Raw genomic sequence first — 24,519 nt, 5'->3', positions numbered from 1 at the left:
GCAAGTTTTATATTCGGTCGCATTTTGTTCAGATTTGAATTCATGACAAACGACAATGTTGACGACGACGACGACGACGTTCACAGGGACAGGAAAAGGGACGCTATGAAGATAAATGAATAAAAACTTTTCGGAATTAAGATATTCGATTCCATCTTTGAGGCAGAATTTAGTTTACGAAGATTTTATTGTTTTATATATTTTTTTTTAAATAAATTTTAATTTCATTTTTAATTATAAGTATAGATTTTTAATAAGTGTTCGAAAACTCTATATTTCCCACTTTCGTTAACCATATGTGAAGGGCCATTCAAATTGGTTGCTTGAGCACCAGACTTTAGATAGATTATCAGGAATTGACGATATTGAATATAATGGACTGATAATATTTCGAAAACCTTTACTTGTATAAACTGGTAGTGTGAAAATATTGAATTTATATGTAGCGCCTGTGCTTAAATTTCTATAATGTTTTTTTTACTAACATGAGGATGTGGACGTTCATATTTTGAAAATAAATAAATAACTGTTATAATTCTTTTTCTATCCTTTGCAAATGATTCAAATTTTAGTATGTGATCGTGGATGATAATGACTACTAGTTATCAAAATTTCAGCTTTTCACAGTTGTAATTTCTAACAAATATTAAGTTTAAAACTTGTGTCTCTTAGCTTTGGATGCTACAGTATATATATATATATATATATATATATATATATATATATATATATATATATATATATATATATATTGTTATATAAACATGTTTACATCCCGCTGCTACAAACAACCATTTGTTTTAATCTGCGTTTATATTACTCGTGGACGTATGTGAGATGATAAATATGTTGGTTGCTTACATTCGCTGTCACTTTTGACATGTACACTTTTAACGCTAACATTGTGTTTTTTGTTTGTGTTGTTGTAATAACGCGTCTCGTCATTGTAATGTATAATTGTCCATAAATTAGTTGACACGCAGATCTTTTTCTCCTTTTCTCTATTCTCTTAACATTTAAAACTTCCCTTCCTATTAATTCTTACTTTCACTCGTTCTCTCTTTAACTATCTCTCATCATTCTCTTTTTCTCCTTTAACTATATTCCATCATTCTTTCTTTTCTCTTCTAGCCCTTGTTTTCTATATAATAACCCTTTATATCTTTTTTTTCTTTTTCTTCTCCATATTTTTTCTCTTTATTTATTTTCTTTCTCTATTTCTTTTTTCTCATCCTCATCATTCTCTCTCCATTATATTTTTTTATTAGTTTTCTTGAGATTGCCCCTCCCTCTTTACTTAATTAAAGTTCTGTGTTTTAAGGTTTTTTTTTAACTCCAACCTTTAAAGAGTTCCTACCTAATAAAAACAAATCAATTATTCATTGAAACTTTGAATACTCAAATCGATGCCTGATGTTATCTGTTGTTTGATTGAAACAAATGGTTGTTTGTAGCAGCGGGATGTAAACATGTTTATATAACAATAAACAAGTATTATCAGCTCTTTTTATTGAGCACTTTCTAACAACCTCGTTGAATTAACTAGTCTATTACTTTTGAATAAAAAACCCCGAGTATATATATATATATATATGTATACATATATATATATATATATATATATATATATATATATACACAAACACCCACACCCATATATACATGCATATATGTACATATATATACGTATATATACGAACATACCCGTAAATATATACGTATATACAAATATATATTTGTGTGTATATATATATATATATAAATATTTATATTTTATATAAATATTCATATATATATATTATATATACATATATATATAAAATACATATATATATACTATACGAATATAGGTAGATAAATATATATATATATATATATATATATATATATATAGCTATACCTTTTCCTCTATTTTTCTTACCGCCCCATTTTTTAATTTTTTATTTGTAGCTCCACTTTTCCATTTCTGTTTGCCTTATCCGTTACTTACAAAGAGTTTTATATTCAAAACTGGAGCTTCTCTTCTTCAAGATCTCATGTCTTTCTCTCTGGAAGCTGTAATTTTTCCTGGACATTTATAATTCTGATTTATTATGGATTACTAATGGATTTTCAAAGGACTCGACCTTGTTTGGAACTTTACTCTCTTTCTCACTGTATTTTTACCATATCCCATTTCTCCTTATTTCCCGTTTCTTGCTTTCTTAATCTCACTGAATCCCTTATAAACTGTCACTAACTGTTAAATAACCAGTTTTTTTTTTACATAGGCATCACCACATTATCAAGGCCCAGAGGCCACTCAAGGATAAGGGTTAAAGAGTGTACAGTAGAAATTGGACAATATAGTAATCATTAGTAATGAAAATTTGGTAAGTTTGATAACTTATATGGAACGGCTCATCAAGAACCTATTTATTTTAGACTTGAAGACAACCATATTGTAGTCAGCCGGAAAGCAGGAAAACGGAAGACAATTCCACAGGCGTGCAGTTCTAAGAAAGAAGCTTTGTTCATGGAATCTACGTTTAGGTTTAGGCACAGATAAAGAGTGGGGGAAATTATTGATAGTGTTTACAGCTAGACGAGTGTTTCTTGTGAAAGTTTGGCGAGGGGGGACCATAGATTGAAGCTCAGTTGAACACTTTCCATGAAAATAACGATACATCAGAGACAAACTCGCAACATCTCTTCTGTGAGATAGAGGTTGCAAGGAGGAGAAAAGGACATCTCCTACGAGGCTACGAAGTCTATTTTGAACTCTATCAAGGCAGGACAAGTCCTTTCTAGCAGCTCCTGCCCAGATGTGGCAACAGTATTACATCCTTGGACGTACCTGGCTCTTATATAGATAGAGAATAGCATCAGCAGTGAGATATCTACCGGATCGATAGAAAGATCCCTCCATTTTTCCAGCGGCCTTGGCAACAGATTTGATATACGTGTTCCATTTAAGATCAGGAGTAATGGTCAAGCCCAGAAGCTTGTCAAAACTTGAGGCCTCCTGAAGACGAGAGCCATTCATTTCAATTGATGACAAATATGGATTAGAATGTTGATGATGTAAAGAGAGAAGCTTGGTTTTAGATGCATTAAAAGTAACCAGCCACTCCTTTCCCCATTGTACTACGTGCTCAAGATCAGAGGAGAGAGAATTGGAGAGAACTTGGTCGTTTACTGTCTTAGATGTGGTACCATAAATGGTAGTGTCGTCAGCATAAATGTCTACAAATGATGTAAGGATATGATTTGGAAGATCATTAATGTAGATCAGGAAAAGAGTTGGGCCCAGGATGGATCCCTGAGGGACACCGGCATTAATACTGTGAGCTTCTGATTTTTGCCCCTCAACTACTACTCTTATGAACCTATCAGAAAGAAATGATTTAATAATCGAAAAGACTTTTCCAGCTATACCATAGCTAGTGATCTTATGAAGTAAACCTTTATGCCATACCCTATCAAAGGCTTTAGATATGTCAAGAGCAATTGCCCTAGAAAGATTGCCACCGTCGAGAGATTTTCTAATCCTATGCGATATAATTGTAAGGACATCTGCTGTAGATCTAGCAGAACGGAAACCATATTGAGTGTCACTAAGAAGGTTATTTTTGTTGAGATGGTTGATTACTTCTGTATTTAACACAGATTCTAGCAACTTACTCATGACGCACAGGAGACTTATTGGCCTGTACTGAGAGGGGGATGAGCGATCACCTGAATTCTTAAATACAGGGCATACTGATGAGATTTTCCAGGGAGATGGGAAACTATTCTCCTTAAGAAAACGTTTAAACAGTTTTGTAAGTATGGGCGCTAGTTCTGGTTGAAGTTTTTTGAGTACTATAATTGGAATACCGTCCGGGCCAGTTGCTTTACTGGAATCAAGGTTTTTGATTAGCTTGGCAACATCACGTACAGATATACGTATATCACATTTATGCAAGTATGATTAATCTTATATTTATTGTTTGTTTTAATGCATTAACCTGTAAAATTTTATGTATATTTTGCAAATTCCTTACATTTGATGAGAAGAACTGCATTCGTCGACACTTAATGGGATTTAAAAAAAAAAATTTAGTCCTTCTTTGATAATTCAAATTTTGTGTATCTTCCTTACAGGTTTAGAATGTTTTTTGTTGAAAATTTGAATCAATTTGGAATAACAAGAGTTTAATTTTTATTATATAAACACCCACACATACACGCACACATATATATTTATATACATGTATAATACATAAATGCATTTTTATATTTGTGTGGCTTGTTAACCAGTTTATATATGATGTTATTTGGCAGCCAAAGTCATAGTCATACTAAATGAAATTAGTAGTGGCATGTTTTCTTGCATTTTATTGGCCAATATTTTTATTTCATCAATAATCGATACGTGAGTATAGCTTTATAGAATGCAATGAATATTATATATATATATATATATATATATATATATATATATATATCATTTACTTAGTTGTTTATAGTAGCAACTTTCGTATTTTTAAAAGTTATTTTAATAAAAAGATAACAGAATAGTTTTTCGTAATTGGCAGGTGCTTTATGTTAGACTTGTTAATGACTCATCCTTATAATAAAAACATTTGATAATATCTTAAAGGTAAGTCGTTTGTTTATCTGGCTTTGTGCCCGGTTGAAAGGTAAATGCAACTATTGCATTTCTAACGTTACCTATGCAATGTTATATTGGGATGCTCATGAAAATATCTTAAGTTTCGAGTCAGCAATTTATTTTGGTCAAACAAACAACTTTTTAAAATTCTTACTGGCAAATGAATACTTACAACAGATTTAACATTTCTCTTTCCTTAAATTCGAACCTATATGTATGCATGAGACAAAATATAATCATAAGTAGATGTTTGTGCCTTTTCGTTTTATTTTATCTCCGTCGAAAGTCTTGTGACTTTATACATATTAATTCTTTTATATTTATCATATATTTTAGTTTTACCATCCTGGATCATTTTGGTAAATTTAATTGTATTTTTTATTTTATATATATATATATATATATATATATATATATATATATATATATATATATATATATATACACATATATATGTGTGTGTGTATGTGTGTGTGTGCATATATATATATATATATATATATATACATATATATATATATACATATTCTAATGCAGCCGACGATGAAGGATCTCATACTGGTTTTCCCTCTTTTTTACTATTACGCCCCACTTGACTGGAGACAGACTTCTCTTTAGACTACTGCACTGTCCGGAAAAAAACACAATTTTCATTATTTCAGCTATTTCTGAAGACTTTCCAATCGAATTATATGCATCGTAACACTGGACTTATTTTGGAATCAATTATCTATAAAGACCTATTTTTCATTTCTCATCAACTTGAGAGGATTTTCATGCAAGCTGAAATATTATGCGCAGTTTGTTTATATGTGTTTTTTTTAAATATATATCTAACATTTTTTCGCTTTTTTATTTGTCAATTTATAACTACAATAAATTGCGGTTTCACTTAATGCCTTAACTAGCAAAATTCTTGCATTGCTACGGATATAATTTGTCTGATTTCTTTAAGAGAATATTATTTACAACTGTAAGTTGAATTTTACAAGCAAAATTTATTGGCTTGTTAGCCAGTGTATATATGATGTTATTGTCTTGTTAACCAGTGTATATATGATGTTATTGTCTTGTTAACCAGTGTATATATGATGTTATTGGCTTGTTAACCAGTGTATATATGATGTTATTGGCTTGTTAACCAGTGTATATATGATGTTATTGTTTTGTTAACCAGTGTATATATGATTTTATTGTCTTGTTAACCAGTGTATATATGATGTTATTGTCTTGTTAACCAGTGTATATATGATATTATTGTCTTGTTAACCAGTGTATATATGATGTTATTGGCTTGTTAACCAGTGTATATATGATGTTATTGGCTTGTTAACCAGTGTATATATGATGTTATTATTTTGTTAACCAGTGTATATATGATTTTATTGTCTTGTTAACCAGTGTATATATGATGTTATTGTCTTGTTAACCAGTGTATATATGATGTTATTGTCTTGTTAACCAGTGTATATATGATGTTATTGGCTTGTTAACCAGTGTATATATGATGTTATTGTCTTGTTAACCAGTGTATATATGATGTTATTGGCTTGTTAACCAGTGTATATATGATGTTATTGTCTTGTTAACCAGTGGATATATGATGTTATTGTCTTGTTAACCAGTGTATATATGATGTTATTGTCTTGTTAACCAGTGGATATATGATGTTATTGTCTTGTTAACCAGTGTATATATGATGTTATTGGCTTGTTAACCAGTGTATATATGATGTAATTGTCTTGTTAACCAGTGTATATATGATGTTATTGTCTTGTTAACCAGTGTATATATGATGTTATTGGCTTGTTAACCAGTGTATATATGATGTAATTGTCTTGTTAACCAGTGTATATATGATGTTATTGTCTTGTTAACCAGTGTATATATGATGTTATTGGCTTGTTAACCAGTGTATATATGATGTTATTGTCTTGTTAACCAGTGGATATATGATGTTATTGTCTTGTTAACCAGTGTATATATGATGTTATTGTCTTGTTAACCAGTGGATATATGATGTTATTGTCTTGTTAACCAGTGTATATATGATGTTATTGTCTTGTAAACCAGTGGATATATGATGTTATTGTCTTGTTAACCAGTGTATATATGATGTTATTGTCTTGTAAACCAGTGTATATATGATGTTATTGTCTTGTTAACCAGTGGATATATGATGCTATTGTTTTGTTAACAAGTGTATATATGATGTTATTGTCTTGTTAACCAGTGTATATATGATGTTATTGGCTTGTTAACCAGTGTATATATGATGTTATTGGCTTGTTAACCAGTGTATATATGATGTTATTGTCTTGTTAACCAGTGTATATATGATGTTATTGTCTTGTAAACCAGTGTATATATGATGTTATTGGCTTGTTAACCAGTGTATATATGATGTTATTGGCTTGTTAACCAGTGTATATATGATGTTATTGGCTTGTTAACCAGTGTATATATGATGTTATTGTCTTGTTAACCAGTGTATATATGATGTTATTGTCTTGTTAACCAGTGTATATATGATGTTATTGGCTTGTTAACCAGTGTATATATGATGTTATTGTCTTGTTAACCAGTGTATATATGATGTTATTGTCTTGTTAACCAGTGTATATATGATGTTATTGTCTTGTTAACCAGTGTATATATGATGTTATTGGCTTGTTAACCAGTGTATATATGATGCTATTGTCTTGTTAACCAGTGTATATATGATGTTATTGTCTTGTTAACCAGTGTATATATGATGTTATTGGCTTGTTAACCAGTGTATATATGATGTTATTGGCTTGTTAACCAGTGTATATATTATGTTATTGTCTTGTTAACCAGTGTATATATGATGTTATTGGCTTGTTAACCAGTGTATATATGATGTAATTGTCTTGTTAACCAGTGTATATATGATGTTATTGGCTTGTTAACCAGTGTATATATGATGTTATTGGCTTGTTAACCAGTGTATATATGATGTTATTGTCTTGTTAACCAGTGTATATATGATGTTATTGGCTTGTTAACCAGTGTATATATGATGTTATTGGCTTGTTAACCAGTGTATATATGATGTTGTTGTCTTGTTAACCAGTGTATATATGATTTTATTGTCTTGTTAACCAGTGTATATATGATGTTATTGGCTTGTTAACCAGTGTATATATGATGTTATTGGCTTGTTAACCAGTGTATATATGATGTTATTGTCTTATTAACCAGTGTATATATGATGTTATTGTCTTGTTAACCAGTGTATATTTGATGTTATTGGCTTGTTAACCAGTGTATATATGATGTTATTGTCTTGTTAACCAGTGTATATATGATTTTATTGTCTTGTTAACCAGTGTATATATGATGTTATTGTCTTGTTAACCAGTGTATATATGATGTTATTTGCTTGTTAACCAGTGTATATATGATGTTATTGGCTTGTTACCCAGTGTATATATGATGTTATTGTCTTGTTAACCAGTGTATATATGATGTTATTGTCTTGTTAACCAGTGTATATATGATGTTATTGTCTTGTTAACCAGTGTATATATGATGTTATTGTCTTGTTAACCAGTGTATATATGATGTTATTGTCTTATTAACCAGTGTATATATGATGTTATTGTCTTGTTAACCAGTGTATATATGATGTTATTGTCTTGTTAACCAGTGTATATATGATGTTATTGTCTTGTTAACCAGTGTATATATGATGTTATTGTCTTGTTAACCAGTGTATATATGATGTTATTGTCTTGTTAACCAGTGTATATATGATGTTATTGTCTTGTTAACCAGTGTATATATGATTTTATTGTCTTGTTAACCAGTGTATATATGATGTTATTGTCTTGTTAACCAGTGTATATATGATGTTATTGTCTTGTTAACCAGTGTATATATGATGTTATTGTCTTGTTAACCAGTGTATATATGATGTTATTGTCTTGTTAACCAGTGTATATATGATTTTATTGTCTTGTTAAACAGTGTATATATGATGTTATTGTCTTGTTAACCAGTGTATATATGATGTTATTTGCTTGTTAACCAGTGTATATATGATGTTATTGTCTTGTTAACCAGTGTATATATGATTTTATTGTCTTGTTAACCAGTGTATATATGATTTTATTGTCTTGTTAACCAGTGTATATATGATGTTATTGTCTTGTTAACCAGTGTATATATGATGTTATTTGCTTGTTAACCAGTGTATATATGATGTTATTGGCTTGTTACCCGTGTATATATGATGTTATTGTCTTGTTAACCAGTGTATATATGATGTTATTGTCTTGTTAACCAGTGTATATATGATGTTATTGTCTTGTTAACCAGTGTATATATGATGTTATTGTCTTGTTAACCAGTGTATATATGATGTTATTGTCTTGTTAACCAGTGTATATATGATGTTATTGTCTTGTTAACCAGTGTATATATGATGTTATTGTCTTGTTAACCAGTGTATATATGATGTTATTGGGCAGCCAAAGTCATAGTCATACTGAATGGAATTAGTAGTGGCATGTTTTCTTGCATTTTATTGGCCAATATTTTTATTTCATCAATGATCGATACGTGAGCAAAGCTTTATAGAATTTAATGAATATTATATATATATATATATGTATATATATATATATATATATATATATATATATATATATATATATATATATATATATATATATGAGCCAGCGAAAATATTAGCAGCGGTAACCATTAAAGCACGTATGCAAATGATCAAGTTTGCGAGCAAGAAAAAGAAGAGAATGATACTCCATGTGGTCGAAAGAACAGCAAGTCGCTGACTGGGCAACATGGACGTGTGAGTGAAAGCGAAGAAGCGCTGGCTTGGTCCGGGCAAAGTGACGATAGAAACAAATACGTGTGTGCGAAAAGACTTTGGAATGATAATGAAATGTGATATTTTAGAAGAACCACGAATAAATGTTTTATTTGCAATTAAAAAAATGCTGAACCAGATTTTTATTTGTTACCTTTTAATTTTATGTTGCTTGTTTCTTTACAACAGTTTTGGACAGCGTGTGGATCCGAGGACGACCTTACACTATAATGGATGAACATTGGAGAATTTCAGGTGTTGTATATTCTCTCAGTTTGACTTAGCATTTTTCCCGGGGATTCTGAACCCCTCCTTGCTCCTAGCCTAAATCAGTGCCGTTTCTGATCATTTGGCGTTGGAACAGCTCCATCCTTTTCTCAAAATTACATGCGCAACTACCCTTGCAGGAGGTATCCGCTGTTTCTTCAGATTGAACGACGGCATCAATTGCTACAAATGCTACTGGGAAAACAATTACTAAAAATAATAAATATTTGTTCCTATTCCCATGACTCCTTACGAGGTGTCGTTTATACACACAAACGGTTTTTATCTGAGAAAATAAAGCTTTCCAAAATCAGCTCTTTATATCGAAATATCAATAAACACTTGTCACAATTTTAAACAACTTCTGTCATGTTAGTCCTTCTGGCTATGATCACAACGTAGTGTTAGTAGGAGTCTGACTCCCGAACGATAAATAGAATATACTCCGTAAGCAGTTTATATGATATGCTTCAGTCGCCAGATATTGGGAAGTTGTCGAGCAGAATTGATGAGCCATCGCTCCGCCATAGGGTGCTATGAGAAAAGTAGACGCAACTTCGGTAAAAAGGGAACCATTTAGATACCACTGCAGGATTTTATAAATTTATTAACTGCTACGTATAAAAATATGCAGAGAGAATGTTTTGAAAGCAGGGAACGTAAGTTATAATATCTCAAATAGATATACAATAAAAGAGTATGTTATAATATATCAAATAGATATGCACTAAAAAATAAGTTATAATATATCAAATAGATATACAATAAAAGAGTCAGAACGAAGACCCATCCACGAGAGTATGTTTAAGTATTCGACTGAGATAACTAAGATAATCTTATAAATAAGATAGTCTAAGGACTAAAAAGAGAAAGCATTGTAATTCCCTAAGGGAAGCACCTATCTGTAAAAATGAGAATAAACGTGAAAAACTGAAAAAAGGAGCGCTGTTACTACTTCACGGTAAAATGTTTTCGTTCAGTGTTCAAGAGACGGAAAGAGCCACAACCTAAGATAAGTAGTTCATTAAAAAACAACAATTGTATACTTATGTGTCAAGTTTTTTTTTACCTGTCCTGAACTAACGACTGTTACCTTGTCCATCTTATGTAAACTCGGTTTAAATATGTATAAACATACACACCTACAACGAACATTTAAAAGTACGAGATGATACACGAAAACGGTTTTATACACATGTATATTTACGTAGACTTGACGTGAAACAACGCACGTATACAGACCCGTAACATATATTCATAGTTGGTAGTTTTTGTTTTACGGCATATCAACCCTTTTCAGGTTATTTAATGCCGAATCCAGTAATGTTGAAGAAACATTTTTTTTAATAGAATACATTTTTTTTCTTTTTTGCAAATCGGTTTCTATGTAACTCATAGGCACTAACAGGTACAATCAGCCCGCGTCATAGTGGACCTGGAAGCAATGGCAATTAAGCTCCACACGCCCCAAAGCCCACAAGTTGGGCTTCACCATCGGATATAGTTTAAGGTCATATCCAGAACCTATATACATACTAACACATCATTTTTTACTTATCTGAGATATAATAGGCTCATTGTTGCATCAAAAGAAATACTACAGTTTTTTCCTAACCGAAAAAGGGATATATATGTTTACTTTAAACTATTATTATTTTAGAGAATTACAAATCTGCAAAAATAAAAAAAAATCGTGTTCATTACCGAGATTTTGAATCGTACAACTTATCATTATTTTATTTAATTGTAAATACAATGACACATTTATTGTAGTTTTTTCACTTTTTACTCTGATGTCGATTGAAAAACAACCAAACAAGCAAATAATAACAAAGGAAGTTCGTTCCAAAAGTAATGTCTACTATTCTTTTTTACTGTGAAAAGTTGAAGAGCTACGGAAATATGTGCAATACCATTAAAACGAGTGACTTTTTGTGCTCATGAGTTTATTTTCATACATAGTCACCATCATTCTCAATGCACTTTAGTCAACTATAAACGATTGTTAGGAGAGTCCGGAACGCGTTTTGTCGTTCGAGTTAAGCCTTCTGTTTTAACTAAAACAAAAATCATTGAAAAGCTAGGATAGATTGTAAAGACAGGAGTGAAACTATTAAAAGTAGTTGCATTTTGTGTTGTAGAATTTACTTTCGATATGATAAACACCATTTTCAGTGCACTTATGTCAGAAATTCGAACAAAGCGCCTTTACTTTTGACACACGCCCATGACATATGTTGCTTTTTTAACATCGTTAATATCTTTTTTTTTCACAGTGATCACCACTTATCAAGGCCCGGAAGCCACTCAGGGATAAGGGTTATTGCAAGTACATTACGTTAGTGTGGAAATTTGATGAAGTGTTTACTTAAGGGGGCGGTTCCTTAGGAATTTGTTAACGTTGGACTTGAACACATCCAAGTTGTAGTCCGGTGGGAAGCAGGCAGACGGAACAGAGTTCCACAGGCGTGCAGTTCTAAGTAAGAAGCTTTGTTCATGGAATCCACGTTTTGATTTAGGCACAGATATAGAGTGGGGGAAATTTTTCACATTCGATTCAGCTAGACGGGTGTTTTTCGTGAAAGATTGGCGAGGGGGGACCAGAGATTGGAGTTCAGACGAGCATCTGCCATGGAAATAACGATAAAATCTGCAAAGAAGTGAAACTTCAGGTTATAAATGTAACGTTACAAAACATGTTGGATCCTTGATAGACAACGCATAGGAAAGAAATCAAACTCGCTTTTTCCTACAACTACATTTATTTCCTCATTTTCTCGGTATCGCTAGACGTGTCTTACGTGATCGTCTTCTCGCAAATGCTCTCTTCTTTTTATATTCTTTTTTTTCCCTTTCCCGACGTCATTTTGCTAACAGCTCGGTATTTGTTTATATCCGTTCGCACTAAGTAACATAACTGCATAAGTTCAGTCAACATAACAATACAATTTGCAATCTTCTCTAAACCATTCAAGCAGAATAAAACCAAGGCATTATTTTGTAAACGCCACTCGTAACAAAAAGCCCTTTTCCTTCCCAAACCTAAGCAAAATATAAACCCTTGTACTTGTATGATTAATTCTTCACCCACAACCAACGAAAAAACACAGAAAACCATCTTACTACGCCATACGAAGGAAAAAAAGCACTTGATAGAATACAAAAAAATCCGGCTGTGGTAGGTAGTGAGGAAAACTGATACCTTTTAGGAATTAACATAATCTCTTCGGCGATGGTTGATTGGCAGGGTGCCACCCGTAGCTCTGCTGATTTCAATGACAGTCGAGATATTTTCTCATTTCCTTTTTTGCTTATGTATATCTCGCTTCCATCCTGACTGAGTTATCTTTTCTTTAAGCAAGAGGTTAGCACAGGCAACTCAACGGGGAATCGTGTTTGTCAATTCATGGAGCCCTTTTTTATTGACCTTAGATTCAGCCATCATTCAAGCAATTGACGTGCAAGGATTTCCGCTGCTATTTTCGCATTCTTCAACGACGAATTCAATTGGCTTGAGCATGAGGCACTTTCGTTTTCTTTTGTAAAGGGTTAATTGAAAAACAAATATTCATTAGCAGCTATGGCACACCATCGAGAAACGATGACAAATATATTTACTATTGATGGAAGCTTAAACTTTCGAGGTTTTCGAATCGGAAAAAATGCATCTATTTTTCGATGCTAAAAACGATTCTTTTGATAAAAGTTATATTTAAAGGCTTGTCAATGCAGGAATTAACCAGTCGTTGAAAACAGAAAAATAAATAAATACTTAAAAGAGATCAATAATTTTCAATAACTATTTATGTACCTGACTGTAAATGGTATATTTCCTCAAATATTTTCGAGAGCATCCCCCATTGTCAAGAGATTACAAACAAATGTACAACAACTCTCTACACTGCCGTCTGTTTTAATTAATAATCATTATTTATTTATTAGTCTGTTTCCAACAAATTAATAATTCCTGCATTGATAATACTTCAAAAACACCTTTTATCCGATAAGCAATGCTTCAAGTGAACTACGTCATGATTGTTTTTACTGTTTTAATTTGTTTCCTCCTTGTCTAAAACTTAATTTTCCATGGTTCCTATTAATGTAATAATGATAAATATTCATTGATTTTAAACTACCAGCAATACAAAATTCTATATATCACCAGAACCTTTTTACGTTTGCTAAAACATATGTGCATATTTAAACATATATAAACAATTATGCATTCAGAATTTTATAAAAAAATCAGAATTGGTCATTGTAATAAAACCGGGAATTTAGAAAAGAATCGATGATTACATCGAAATCAGGAAAAATATTGGAACTGTCTCATCACTAATATTTACCTAAAGTAATGGGAGGTGATGCTGGTCAAGTGGTTAAACGACACGGACTGACGACCTGGGTGTTTCAATTTATAATTCATTTTGTTCGACAAAAATCACTATATTAGAATGTCGGCAACCTTCATATGGCCCCTCTGCTAAGTACCCGATGTCATTTTAGAAAGAAGTTTGTCTAAAACCAGCGATCGAATTTTACGATTTTTACAATATGATGCTGATTTTCAATAATAATTTTATAATTTTACTGTTATTCACCTTGAACAGAATAGTTTTCCACTTAGACTTAGATTGCTACTATTTGAGATCATATATTCATAGAGAAACAAGATAGCTATTCTAATTACATGTAAATTTCAACATGTCAATAGAGCCAGGGAAGTAAGACAGCTCGGAAAGAAGTCCAAAACATAGCAGTTAGAAGGAGGAAACTATTAAAATAATAATTAAAAAACATAACAAAAAAACTATGACATCTAGGGATATCTACAGCAAAGATACGGGATTTTAGTGTCGACGGTATTTACGTCGAGGGCGAATAGGTACTACGAGTTCATCAGTACACATTGCATTAAAATACTTGCAAAACAAGCACAGTGATGCAATATTGCGACGATGGAACAAGAGTTTTGCTTAGCTGATAATGCAGGACCTATTAGATTGAGGCCTCTTTATGTATAAGAACTAATTAGTGGTAGTTCTCCATTTAGATATCATGTAGAAGTCCCGTGCCATCTACAAAAAATAATTTTTGAAAAAAAAAATATGAATATAAGCTAGTGATATCCGTCTGTAAATCCTCTCGTTTCAGGCGCCCGGTAAATGATGGGGAAAGGGTCAGGGCTAGGGCTGGAATTTTTTTTTTCAGATTAATATTACCCTAACGTTCTAGGCTAAACATTGACACCGCTAAAATCAACATATAGAGGCAAGCAAATAGCATCAATCGCTATCCTCGTTATTAAAACAGTCAACTAGAATTATCATCATAAAAGTTATTACATTAAAACTTCATTTTACTATCATTAAGATGATTATTTTATAATTTATGATTATAGGCATGATTATTCTTATAATTTATGATTATAGGCATGCTTATTCTTATAATTTATGATTATAGGCATAATTATACTTATAATTTAATTAATCTGTAGTCTAAATAATACATTTTCACTGGTAGAATGTTTTTTTTCGAAAAGCATTTTATTTTTATTACACCGTGAACAGAACGATTTCCATATTTTACTCGCAGAATTTGTTTTATAAGCTTATATATTTTATTTAATGATAATAAAGAAATTCTTAGGTTTTGAGAGCCACGGGTATAAAAATGTTTTCGAAACGCATTCGCTTCGTCCAAATATATTGTTTTTATTACATTGTGAATGGTACTAATTCCCTATTTTTGTCAGAGTTATATATTTCGTTTAATGGTAATAAAGTAATTGGTTCGTGTCTAAGGCCATTTTCAAATATATTTTCATCTAAATTCTTCTTTATTAACGTTAACCTACAATTTTTTAAACCTAATTATTTTTAACTTAATTATTTTTAACTTAATTATTTTCCATTGGACTTTACTTAGAAATATTATTATGAGATTCTAATTTCCTTTACTTTCCTTCCCTTACAAATAACCTTTGAGAAAAATTCCCTAGATATTAATACAGTGTTTCTTTTTTTTTCTCTTCCCCCAACCCCGGCATTCTTTGCCCTCTTAAGCTTTGCCCATCTCAAGTGGCTACCCGCTTCCCCTACACATCTTGACCGATGTTTTTAACATAATCTCTTGTAAAGCAGACAGTAAAGGCAGTTGAGGCTAACAACCTTGCCTCTGATTTGCATTTGAAACTTAGTGTTTATTCGTCATTTCATTGACAACGGATATAATCTCTCTCTTTGACAGTTTAAAAATTAATCGCTTAGACTACATAGAATTAAATTATCACCAAATTTCCCCATTGTCTATTAAGACTTAAAAACTCTGAAACAAGTATAAACTTTCCTCGCTACTTAGTATCAACAACAGACTACATTGCACTTTGAATTTGCCCATTCCGGTGTTCTCTCTTTTCTCCTCTTTCTTTATTCATTTTGATAAACATTCTATAAACATTATTTTTCATTTTATGACCACCATCATACAAACTCCGCGGAATAAGGATATATACATCGTCTTTATTTATTGGAGGCATTAATACTTATATTGAACTGAAATTTACATTTGCTTTTGTCTCGTAAATTTTACCTATTCACTGCATAATTGATTTATATATATATATGTATATATTATATATATATATATATGTATATATATCATTGCGCATGCAAAATTTCAGCTAGATCAGACAACTGAAAATTGGTCAGGGCATTACTTATTGACGCACCTCGTATGTATAAATATATATATATATATATATATTATATATATATATATATATATATATATACATATACATAAAACATTCAGTTGTCTGATCTAGCTGAAATTTTGCATGCGCAATGATTCATATCTCTACGGGTTATGTGGCAAAATACGGCTTTGAACTAATTATGGTTTCTGTTTTACAGATATTTGAACTGAGTCAGGTGTGAAACGGAGCATGTTGAATGTCGAGCAGTGATCCGGTTTTTGTATTTGAAAGGACGCACACCACAGGAGACTTTTGCTGAAATGAAAAAAAATTATGTTGATAATGCCCCATCATATGACCTTGTAAAACGCTGGCATTGTGAATTCAAACATGGTCGGAAGTCTGTGGAAACAGCTCCCAGACCTGGTCACTCCCCTTCTGCCATTGATGAGGCATCTGTCCGTCAAGTTGAGGTTACCCTTTTTACAAGATCGGCGCTTTACTATTCGCCAAATAGCCCAAGATGTCAAGATTAGTACAGGGTCTGTGGAAACTATCATTCATGACCATTTGCATATACATAAGGTGTCTGGCAGATGGATTCCCAGGTTGCTCACACTATTCCAGGAGCGAGAACGTGTCGAGTGCTCGAGGATGAATTTGGAGATGTGCCAAGAAGATGGGTCAAAGTTTTTCAAAAGACTGATTACACAGAATGAAACCTGGGTCCATCACTATTATCCAGGGACCAAAGCCCATTCAATGCAGTGGAAGACTCACCACCTCTAAAGAAGGCAAGTGTACCACAATTACAGGAGCCTATTATGTTTCACTTTTGAGAAAATTAAGGGAAGCTATCAAAATCAAGATGCGGGGCAAGATTAGCAAGGTACCCACCTCCTGCACGACAACCCTCCGATCCACAACTCGCATGTCCCCAGATCAGAAGCACGGGCGTGTGGTTATAAAATCTTCTCCATCCGCCCTACTCTCCTGACCTTGAACCCTCTGATTTTCACCTCTTCCCAGTCATGAAGTTGTTTTTGAAAGGAAAGTCTTTCCCAGATGATGCAGCCTTGTTTTCTGAAGTAATGTCGTGGTTGGAAGACCAACGTGGGGTGTTCTACAAAACGGTCTCCAGAGCTGCATCAACCGATGGGAGAAATGCATAACTCTGGGTGTTTCCTATTTAGAGAAAGACCAATAACTGTGCCAAGTTTCGTTGATCGACTGCTCTGGAAAGTGGGGCAGGCTATTACTTATTTCATGCTCCTCGTATAGTAGTGTATTCGTGTTACATGTGTTTCGTTGAATGACGGTAATCTACCAAAATACTCACCATAGGAAGATATGTGTTTATCTGTCTGTCTGTCTTATATTTAATGCCTCATATATTTAATGCCTCATATATTTAATGCTTCATATATGTAATGCCTCATATATTTAATGCCTCATATATTGAATGCCTCATATATTGAATGCCTCATATGCAAGTCCTCATATATGTAACGTCTCATATATTTAATGCTTCATATATTTAATGTTTCATATATTTAATGCCTCATATATTTAATGTCTCATATTTTTAATGCCTCATATATTTAGTGCTTCATACAATTAATGCTTCATATATTGAATGCCTCATATATTTAATGCCTCATATTTTTAATGCCTCATATATTTAATGCCTCATATATTTAATGCCTCATATTTTTAATGCCTCATATATTTAATGCTTCATATATGTAATGCCTCATATATTTAATGGCTCATATATTGAATGCCTCATATGTAAGTCCTCATATATGTAATGGCTCATATATTTAATGCTTCATATATTTAATGCCTCATATATTTAATGCTTCATATATTCAATGTTTCATATATTTAATGCTTCATCTATTTGATGCCTCATATATTTAATGCTTTATATATTTAATGCCTCATATATTTAATGCCTCATATATTTAATGCCTCATATATTTAATGCTTCATAGATGTAATGCCTCATATATTTAATGCCTCATATTTTTAATGCCTCATATATTTAATGCATCATATATTTAATGCTTCATATATTGAATGTCTCATATATTTAATGTCTCATATATTTAATGCCGCTTTTAAAGTTGTGTAATGAATACAAGTAATTCCAAACAATTCTGAAAACGTAACATAAACTTTTGAAAACAAAGTAAATTAGTTTAATTGAATAACTGTGCACAAAATGTAATAATAAACAAAATGTAATAATAAACAAAATAATAATAAATAAATAATAAATAAGTCTATAAAGAAGAATTTACCTTGCTATCAGTTGAATGAAAATAATAGTATGTTTTTCATTTCGGAATTAGACCAAAGCTGTCCTTTTATACTGGTCGAGGCCCGGTTTACTAATCGATCAAACTCCAGATTCGCAGCAATTTTCCGAAATCACAATAGGTACTGTATTTTTATCCACATGTAGAATGGAATCTGAAAATAAATTCATTAAAAAATTAGTTTGCTGTTCAAACAAAAGAAATTATTATTTAAATGTTTATTTTTTTACGTGTTAAACGCAGTCAAAATATTTTCAACATTTAAAACACAATTTTAACTATTTCTATACGTTAAACAATGTTTGAATTATTTCTACATATGAAACACAGTCCAAATTATTTTAAACAGAGTTCGATATTTTTGTTACCGGCAAAAGGAAGGCGGACTTGTAAATTCACTCTTGTCTGTTTATCCGTTCGTCTGTCCGAACTTTTCTCAATAACTACGCCTTGGATTTTTTTTTTGAAATTTTGCACAAATATTAAACCAGTAAAAAGTAACAGAACGGATTTTCCGGCCTAACCCCGGTTGCCCCTCTCCCCCTGTAGGAGTGCCTTTCATGTTAAAATGGCCAAAATTGACGCTTTTGTGCTTATTAAAAAAATCTGATGACTTGGATTTTCATAAAACCTTCTGAAAAGTTGTAATTAACTAATTACCATATAATTTTGTTTGTCTATACTTCGCGATGACTCTTGGATGTTTTTCAGGGGCTCTTCTAGGGCTAATAAAACACTCCATTTTGGGACTATTTTTTTCCATATTTGTCCAAAATTTTCTGTGTATGTCTATGTATCCGTTTTTCATGATGTTGAACTCAAATTTAAATATGTGACGGCCCTGGGGACTTTGGACGCTAAATGGGGAAGCAAATGAAATAGAATTAGTCATTTCTTTTTTGCTTGACGCAAAACTCAAATTTGCATCTGTTAATGCCTAAAACTGCACCGTTTGTCTATTTTCACCAGGATTTGACGTCCCTGAGAACTTTTGAGGATAAATGTGGGGGCGGGGCAAATGCTGAACTAAGTCATTTTCTTTAAGCTTCGTTCACTGTGCACGCACGGGGGACCATGCATGCTTCACTTGTTCTACATATGAAACGCAGTTCAAAAGATTATTTTTATATGACAAATGCATATTTATTTATTTATTTGCGGACGGTTATCGTCATCTTCATGATTGCTGTTTCACAACATTTCGGCAACTATTACCCTGACCTTCTTCAGGTGGCTGTTAACCGCGACGGGAACTTTTGACAAAAATGTGGTCAAGCAACAATAACTTTAAACATAAATAAATAAATAAATATGCATTCCAATAAAAAATAATATATGACAAACTCAGTTCATATTATTTCTAAATGTTAAACACATTTGTAATTCATTCTACATGATAAAAGCAGTGAAAAATGTTTGTACATGTGTAACGCAGTACAAATTAATTGTACACACATTTAAACACAGTTTTACTTACTTCTATCTAAAATAAAGTCGAAATTATTTCCACATGGGAAATTCAATCTTAACCTTTTTACACGTTAAGAAGAGTTCAGATTATTTCCACATGTGAAACTTAGCCTAAATTATCCTCTATATGAAACAGAATTCATATTATGGCTGTATATGAAACAAAGTCCACATTATTTCTACATGTAAGAAGCTGTTAAAATTATTTCGACATGTGAAACGCTGTTAAATTATTTCGACATGTGGAAAGCTGTTAAAATTATTTCTACATGTGAAACGCTGTTAAAATTATTTCTACATGTGAAACGCTGTTAAAATTATTTCTACATGTGAAACGCTGTTAAAATTATTTCTACATGTGAAACGCTGTTAAAATTATTTCTACATGTGAAACGCTGTTAAAATTATTTCTACATGTAAGAAGCTGTTAAAATTATTTCTACATGTGAAACGCTGTTAAAATTATTTCTACATGTGAAAAGCTGTTAAAATTATTTCTACATGTGAAACGCTGTTAAAATTATTTCTACATGTGAAACGCTGTTAAAATTATTTCTACATGTGAAACGCTGTTAAAATTATTTCTACATGTGAAAAGCTGTTAAAATTATTTCTACATGTGAAACACTGTTAAAATTATTTCTACATGTGAAAAGATGTTAAATTATTTCTACATATGAAAAGCTGTTAAAATTATTTCTACATGTGAAACGCTGTTAAAATTATTTCGACATGTGAAACGCTGTTAAAATAATTTCGACATGTGAAACGCAATTAAAAGTATTTCTACATGTGAAACGCTATTAAAATTATTTCTATATGTGAAACGCTGTTAAAATTATTTCTACATGTGAAACGCTGTTAAAATAATTTCGACATGTGAAACGCTGTTAAAATTATCTCTACACGTGAAACGCTGTTAAAATTATATCTACATGTGAAACGCTGTTAAAATTATTTCTACATGTGAAACAAAGTCAAAATTATTTCTACATGTGAAACGATGTTAAAATTATTTCTACATGTGGAACGCTGTTAAAATCATTTCTACATGTGAACCGCTGTTAAAATTATTTCTACATGTGAAACGCTGTTAAAATTACTTCTACATGTGAACACAGTCTTAATTATTTCCACATATTTAACTCACTTTAATGTTATATCTCTATATGACACAGAGTTGAAATAATTTCTACATGTAAAACATAGTTTACATTGTTTTGACATGTGAAACACAGACTCAAATATTATAATGGAAACAATAAAAACAAGGCCGATAGCCATTAGTCGAATGCTCTCGTGTAAGGAATGAATGCGTAAATGTAGGATTGACATGAAATTCTTAAAGATAAACTAAAATGACCGAAAAATGTGATGAAATGTCTTTAATAAATAAAAAGCAAATGACTTAGAATGACTTTAATGTACTTAAGGATGAATTGAATGACCTTAAGAATAACTTGAATGCTTAAAAAATAACTGTAATCCTTCAAAAACAACTTGGATGATCTGGAGAATGACTTGAATGGCTTTGAGACTGACTGGTTGTAAAGTGGGTGATCATTTTACATTAAATTAATACAGAAAAGTGATCCCCCATTTTATATCACAAAGTTACAAACATAAGTAGAACATGCAGTAAGAACAGATGCTACAATTTGATCTTGGACAAAAGGCCAAGGAAGGGGTATTTATTTGCTCCTCCACCGAGCAAATTAAGCACAAGGTCTATTTTTAATGTGAGGAGTGAAGGGGAAATGGGGGCCAACTCCTCGGGGAATAGGGGAGCTGGATAGTGACAATTGGTATGAAGGGTTGTCCCTACATTGACCAAGGTCTGATATGTGGAGTTACCCCACATGTGGTCTTTGCCTGCAGTATCTGCCGGAACAGATACTGCACTTTGATCTTGGCCAAAAGTCCAAGAAAAGCTAAGAACAGCATCTATTAACTACATACCTTTGATCTTAACCAAAAAGGCCAAGCACAAAAGTGTTACAGACAGACCGACAGACCAACCGAGAGACCGATCGACCGACCGACGGAGTGACTTGCACGCGACTAAAAATATTTGTTTAAAACGCGTGTGTATATGTTTTGAAATATTTGACTAATTATCATATTATTTCAACAACTTGGAGTGCTGCTCCCGTTTCCAGTGGAAAAGGAATATTGAGCGAAAGAAGAAACTCACTACTATTAATGGAACGAAGTGAAAATTATGATCACAGAAGTGGAGAGTAAAAGGTATCAACGAGACGATACGTATCGTAGGTTATAATGGCCTCTCAAATGTATCTAGAACAGAATTTAATACGATATAAGATTTGAACACCATCATCTATATACAAGCTGAACCTAGATATAACAATAGATCCAAACCATAAAACCATAAATGAGTATACTTCTTAGACATTACCCTGAATATAGACAAGAACACTCATGAACCTAACCAAACGTTATTCTACATATATCATAAGTCAAATCATCCGAATATTGTGAGAAAAGCAATTATACCTAGCATCTCAAAAAGAGTATCTAAAATATCACAAAAAGAAGAATCATTTAATAAAAATAAAGGATATTATAACAAAGCCTTAGCTAGATCAGCAAATAAAGAAAAATCAAAGATAAAAGCAATTAAATGGGGAAATGAACCAAAACCAAAATGTATAATATAGGTAACGAAAAAGATGCAAGGGAAGTAACACAAATATATTCCATGAGAATGACCTCCCCTTGAGACAAATGGCTTTACTGATCAATAATAATTTGAAACCAAACAAAATGAATATTAGAATAAATACGTATAAATGTAGTAATAAAAATTATAAAAACGTACACACGAAAGAATAAATAATAGAAAATAATTGAAAATTACGACTAAAACAAAAAAAAATAAAAAAATACGAAAATAAAGATTAACACAAGAATGTTTGTTTACACGGTACCTAAGAAGGCCGACCTGTTACAACGTGGGGATAAAATTTCTTTTATCCGAAAGAACGCACCAGGTATATCATGTATACAATAAACTTTTTTGGTAACATCGGATGGAAATCACATCTGACGAGTTAGTGAAAAAGAAAATGAACGCATAAAACATAAAATTCTCATCGCATTAACAAAACGGTTGTAATACAGATATCCAAGGTTAAATAAACTAGAGTTATGTAAAAGTAAAATGTAAGTCTTTGAATTTTAACAAAATTTTGTACCATACACACAAATATACATATATATATATATAAATATATATATATAAATATATATATATGCATATATATATAAATATATATATGCATATATATATTTATATATATATATGCATATATATATGCTTGTATACACACATACACATATATATGCATATATATAAATATATATATGCATATATATAACTATATATATGCATATATATACATATATGTGTTGTGTAGAAAATTTACAATGAATTAAAAAACGTGCAAAGATTCTGTCGCTTAAAAAAAGAAAAAAACAACAAAAGAAACGTGTATAAAAAAATTACTTTTTCTTTCTCCTTTTACCTTCTCTTCACTATTGTTATATTTTTCTATTTCCTTTCCGTCGTTTTATCGGCTGCACACGGCTAATTCCCAGCATTAATTGTATAAACGTTCTAGCAAGAATTGGAGGCTAAATCTGTATAATATCATTCCCCCCTTTCGTTTCAAGCGACACTGGCACGAAGTAAAAGTTTCGGGCTATTTCCTCGATCCTTTTATAAGGTGTAATTATCTTGTCGATTCATCAGCCTGGTAACATTCTCCGGCTATTTCTTTATTTCTTCCATCTTCTTGTTTCTCATCGGGGAACTCTGTTGTCGAAATTGCGAATTTTGGCAATGGCTTTGATTATTTTATACGGATTACCTACTTGGTCAATTTATTGCCTTGATAATTCGCTCGGGCTATTTCTTAATTTATCAGCTCTTTGTGTTTCTTGTCAGAATTGCGGATTTGGGCTCTGGCTTTAATTCTTATATAGCTAAATATCTGGTTGACACGACTGCCTACAGCTCAGTTCTAACTCTCCCAACTCATTTCCTTACTCTTTCAAAATCGTCCAAGCCCTTTTTAAATAGAAAATTGTGTAAAGGGGAGCGATGGTTTCAATCCCATTCGATAATCAAAACTATCTTCGTAATTTCCCCGTTGAACGCGATTAGTCAACTGCCCATTACGCATTTGTACCTATGATTTTAGTCACATCGATCCAATTCAATTCTCACGGTTTATAAGAATATCAG

At 31.8% G+C, this 24,519-nt stretch overlaps 1 protein-coding gene across 3 annotated transcripts in view; it reads right to left on the bottom strand.

The window, feature by feature from the left end:
* The window catches only part of LOC145242693 (alpha-2C adrenergic receptor-like), a 1,432,939-nt gene that overhangs the window by 844,612 nt on the left and 563,808 nt on the right, over positions 1-24,519 (bottom strand). For all 3 annotated transcript variants that reach the window (XM_080105822.1, XM_080105821.1, XM_080105823.1), the window contains exon 2: positions 18,762-18,933. The gene's annotated coding sequence lies outside the window, so the exon portion shown is untranslated. The remainder of the gene's footprint in view (positions 1-18,761; positions 18,934-24,519) is intronic.

This window comes from Euprymna scolopes, chromosome 21 (assembly GCF_053919585.1).
Source record: "Euprymna scolopes isolate OS-2025 chromosome 21, ASM5391958v1, whole genome shotgun sequence".
Lineage (NCBI taxonomy): Eukaryota > Metazoa > Mollusca > Cephalopoda > Sepiida > Sepiolidae > Euprymna > Euprymna scolopes.
Note: the sequence above shows the minus strand (reverse complement) of the source record. Positions and strands in the feature narration are given on the sequence as shown.